Genomic DNA, 5,662 nt, shown 5'->3' with positions numbered 1-5,662 from the left:
GAGCTGGCAGAGAAACTGGGTCATCAGAACAGCAAAGACATTGTGGTCACAGGGCTGGAGCTGTCCAGGAAACACCAAGAAGCTAAAGCACTACAGGAGGCTGGAGGGGGCTGGAGAGATGGCTCAGTGGTTAAGAGCACTGACTGCTCTTGCAGAGGACCCGGGCTCAATTCCCAGCACCCACATGGCAGCTACGAACCATCCTTAACTCCAGTTCCAGGGGAATCTGAAGCCCTCTTCTGACCTCCACAGAATTACATGACATGGGTGCACTCACATACATGCAGGCAATACACTCATACACATAAATAAAAATAATAAGTATTTTTTAAAAAAACAATGTATGTTCAGAGACTGTGCCTCTACCTTTACTCCTTTGTCCTTCCTCCCAGCCCCAGGCAGACTCAGGTTGCACATTTGGGTATAAGATCATGAGCGGCAGACCAGCATGGCAGAAGAGGTCATTATCCCCACATGGATCAGTTCAGACACCACCATGCGCACATTCTCATTACTGAAGTTGCTCTCAAGATTCCCCTTCACCTGGGTCAGGCATAAATGTTGGACTCGGGGAGAGAAGGCGTAGACTTCACAGGATCCTCTCATTGTCTGCAGAATACACATTCTGCAGTCTCCTGTTTTTTAAAGCGTGGCCGGTTGTGGCCTTCTGTGCACATCGCACTCTGTTGTATAAGGAAGCTTCGCTGATGAGACTTGAGGGACGCAGTAGTTTTCTCTCTACCCCTTGTTCCAATATGTTCCATGAGCTCTAGGTGTAGGGGTTCAGCTGTAGACGTTCACCTAGTACTTGACATCTCTCAGACATATTCTCTGTGTCTGACAAGTTGTGGAACTCTGCAGTAGCCTCCATCTGTTGCAAAAAGAAGCTTCTTTGATGAGTGGTGTACGGTATGGTTGTCTGTAAATATAAGGATCTGTATTTAGCATATAGTAAGAAATTTCATTTGTCTAGAGCTATGACAGAGACAGGGTTTTCTCTAGGACCTGTGTTCTCTCCTGCCTTGTGTGTTTCTCTGAGTTTAAAGTGTCACCCATGAGTTCATTCCCATTGAGAGGGTTTTAAGTTCAATTGGTAGCTGTTGCTTGCCCGCCCCCAGATAACAGTGCCACAGCGGCACCGTTAGAGGTAGTTTGCCATGCCGGTCTTTATGCTTATTAGGCGTTAGGGCTGGGTTGGACCGTTGATTGCTTTTCTCCCGTGGCAGGTTGCATATCATCATCTAGCATTATGTGAGCTAAACTTCAGGTAGAAGGCCTCCAGGTCAGTTCCTGCTCCATTGCTCCAAGTCCTGTATCTGAAGTATGTCCTGTCTTCAGCAGTAGGGTCTTATCTACTAGTTCTGGGAGGTAACCAAGAGGTTTGGCAATAGCCTGTTATTTTGGGAGTCTGCTAGACCACTCTCATCAACTACTCAAAGGGAGGTCTCTTCCGTCTGGCACTGTTTTCCTTGCCAAGCAGCTCCCAGGTCTACATATGCACTAATGTTTGGACACTGTATGGGCATTTCTCATGGGGTTTGGGGGGCATTGCATTTTCCTATGAGTTTCCTAGTCCCCTGAGATTCATTCATCTCTGCTCTTATTCATCTCATTCGGCCTCCCTCCTCCCTCCCCAGTCCCAGCACCCTCATTATCCCTACCCTCCCCCAAATAACACACGCCTCCCAACATCCCCCTTCCTGACCTCTCCCCACCCCATACACCTTGGCCCCTTGCACGTCCCTCCCTCCTCTCCTCCCTGCTGAGCACTCCCTCTTTCCCCATCTCTCCCCTGGTAACATCTGTTCCCAACTATCCCCCTCTTTAGGGTTCTTTCTTTTCCTTTACCTCCATGTATCCTTTCTGTTTTCCTGGCTCCTGGTCTTATATCAGAATACATATACTCACTTATAAGGGATTGATGTTCCAATCAGCAAATGGGGGAGAACATATGTTTCTTGCTTTTCTGAGTCTGTGTTACTTCACTTACTATAACACTCCCTAGCTCCGTCCATTTACCTGCAAATTTCAAAATTTCATCTTTTCTTACTGCTGAGTAGAACCCCATTGTATAAACATGCCACATTTTCATTACCCATCTGTCAGTTGAGGGATATTTAGGTCGTTTCCAATTCTTAGCCATTGTGAAGACAGCAGCACACATGGATGTACAGGTATCTCTACAGTGGGATGAGTCCTTTGGGTACATGCCAAGGAGTGGTATAACTGGATCATATTGTAGGTTCATTTTTAGTTCTTTGAGAGTTCTCCACACTGCTTTCCATAGCGGTTGCAGGAGTTTGCAGGCCACCAGCAGTGAATGTGCGTTCCCCTTTCCCCACATCCTCACAGCATTTGGAATCTTTTGTTCTCGTGATCTTAGCCAGTCTGACTGAGGTAAGATGGAATCTTAAAGTGATTTTTATCTGCTTTTCTCTAATTACAAAGGATGTCGACCACCTTTGAAGGTGCTTCTTAGCCATTTTTATTTCTTCACTTGAGAACCCTCTGTTCAGGTCTATAGCCCATCCTTTTATTGGGTCATTTATTTTGTTGTTTCTTTGTTTTTTGAATTCTTTGTGTATATTCTGAATATTAATCCTCGGTTGGCAATGATTTTTTCCCACTCAGTGGGTTTCCTCTTCCCTTCCTTAGTTTTTTGTTTTTGTTTTTGTTTTTGTTTTTGTTGCTGTACATAAGCTTTGTAGTTTAATGATGTCCCACTATTGATTGTTGGCCTTAATGCTGAGCAACCGGTGTCCAATTTAGAAAATCCTTTCTATGCCTATATCTTGGAGGGTACTGCCTATGTTTTTTTTCTAGCGGTTTCCAAGTTTCAGGTTTTATATTGAGGTCTTTGATACATTTGGAGTTGACTTTAGTGCAGACTGAAAGATAAGCGTCCAATTTCATTCTGTAGGTGGAGATCCAGTTTTGCCAGCACCAATTGTTGAAGATGCTGTCTTTCCTCCATTGTGTGTTCTTGGCACTGTTGTCAAATATCAGGTGGCTGAAATTGCAGGTACTCATGTTTGGATCTTCTATTCTGTCCCATTGGTCTATGTGTCTATTTTTGTGCCAGTACCATGCAATTTTTTTTACTATAGCTCAGTAATATAATCTGAGATCTGGCATGGTGATCCCCACTCCCGCAATGTTCTCTTTTTGGCCAAGATTGGTTTGGCTATCCAGGGTCCTTTATGATTCCATATGAATTTTAGAATAATTTTTTTTAATCTCTGTGAAGAATGTCAGGGTATTTTGATTGGGATTGCATTGAATCTATAAATTGCTTTTAGTAAGATGGTCATTTTCACAATATTAATCCTACCAATCATGAGCATGGGAGGTCTTTCCATCTCCTAGTGTCTTCCTCTATTTCTTTCTTTAGAGATTTGAAATTTCCATTGTAGAGATCTTTAATGTCTTTGGTTAGGCTTATTCCTAAATATTTTACCCTTTGGAACTATTGTGATTGGGAGGGTTTCCATGAATGCTTTTTCTGATTGCTTGTTATTGGTATATAGAAAAGCTACTGGTTTTTATAAAATCATTATTTTTTTAAGTTTTAATAACTATATGATTAGAAGAAGCATTTCGCTACATATTTAACATATTCAGTAACACACTCCAGAGCAACAGTACATCTCTTTCACAAGTAGGTGCAAGATTCTAGGTTCACAGTTGAATTAATATAGTTATATGTGGAGAGCCACAGCCTCCGCCGCCATTACAAGATGGCGCCGGTATCCGGACCTTCTTAAAAGTAAACATCCTGCCACACCCATAAGGGGCGTGCACAAGAGCCTGCTTTCCCCCGCCTCCTCCCGTGGCGTGATCTCCAGCAACCAATCCGCTTCTTATACGTCATAAATGGGACCTTTGGGGCATATATAAGCAACAGCTCTCCCACTTCTCGGCGTCTTTGGTCTTCAGTCTTCAAATAAACTGCTGCAGAAGGATCCTGACTTGTCCTCCCGCGTCGTTCTTGCCGGCGAGACGGAAAGCGGTCGGGGACACCTTTGCATCTCTGTCTTCACCCTGTTTCCTACTTTTCTGAATGGACACCTCTGGACATTAGCCTGGTCCTCACTTTGGTCTGCATCCTGTCCTTGCCTGGGATAAACTCTGGATAGCCCCATGATTCCTGGGCAATGCCCTCCCATAGCCTCCCTCCCCCCACTAGAGCCCTTATACTCTGTTATCCCTGCTACTGTCCGCTGTGATGTCGGCACCACCAGCCATTCCCACTACTCGCCCTTCTGGTGAATCTAGTCAGCCTATCTAGAGGTCTTTGTTTTAGGAGGGTCAGCTGTTCCTCTTCTAGCAGCAATCAGTTGTCAATACTCCTTTAGATAAGATTGGGGTCTGCTGTTCGTTTTCCCAGTTCTATGCTGGGTTACTGTCTGGGAGTCCCTTGGGCCACCCTGGCCAACAACTCAAAAGAAGGCATCTCCTATCTGGCTTTGTTGCTTATTATGTAGCCTTTAGCTATACATATGGACACTTAAGAAATTATATTGGCCCCTTTCATCTTTGGTTATACTTTCCTTTTGGATGTTTAAGGCTATACAGTTGGCCCAGATAAACCAATTTATTTTTACTCTTAAGGTCGTTTGAGGACCTGTTCCTCAGGGGTCACATGAGCTTGGGAGGAGCCCCTGGCTCCTTTCTTTTACCAGTTCCGCCTATGTGAAGATAAGTCAAAGGTCCTGCTCGACCATGGTTGGCTTCGCTTGGAAGCATGGAGGAAATGATTCCTCTGTGTTGACCCTCCTCTTTGTAGACTGGAGACTGGTTCAAGTCCATCTGGTGGGGTCTCCTCGGCCTCCTTGATCAAGAGGACAGGTGTCCCATCACAGTTACAGGACATTTGGAGAGATGCTCATAGTCCCCTGGAACTAGTTGACCTAGGAGGGCAAGGAGCAAAAACTGTCCTTTATGTCCCTCTGACCAAATTAGTATAGGCCTCAAAGTATGTCTGTTAAACATCCAAGAAGGTTAGTTCCACCAGTCTGGTACTTTTAATTTATGTGTGTCATGTAGATAAGTCTTGGGCAAAGACCAATTCTCAGATAAACCTTACCTAGATATATATATTTCTTGATGTATAATTTGTCAGTGGGTTGTAGGAGTAATATGGTTCCCTCTGGTTTTCAAAACTAGCTAGGCATTATTTATCTCTCACATTGTCTCACCCCTCCATCATGGTTTCCCCAATTAAGGTACCCCCATTTACCCTTCTCCTGACTTTTCAGTGCAAACTATGAAAGCCAGAAGAGCCTGGACCAAAGTATCCCCTCGGTTCCTCATATACCCTTCCCTCTCCCCTCCCTTAAACTAACCCAATTTTTTATCCATATCTCCCTTATTAAAGCCTGTTTCCTACTATTCTTCTCTTTCAGGTTCTTTCTTTTCCTTTACCTCCCTGTTTCCTTTCCATTATCCTGGTTCCTGTAGTTATGTCTGGATACATACTCACTTATCAGGGTTTGGTTCTAGGATCCACATGTGAGGGAGAACATATGTCGATTTTTTCAAGTCTGTGTTACTTCACTTAGTATAACAATTTCGAGTTCCATCCATTTAACTGCAAATTTCATGATTTCATCTTTCTTTATTGCTGAGTAAAACTCCATCATATAAATGAACCACATTTTCA

The sequence above is a fragment of the Nannospalax galili genome, unplaced genomic scaffold (assembly GCF_000622305.1).
Source record: "Nannospalax galili isolate Female #2095 unplaced genomic scaffold, S.galili_v1.0 scaffold180, whole genome shotgun sequence".
NCBI lineage: Eukaryota > Metazoa > Chordata > Mammalia > Rodentia > Spalacidae > Nannospalax > Nannospalax galili.
Note: the sequence above shows the minus strand (reverse complement) of the source record.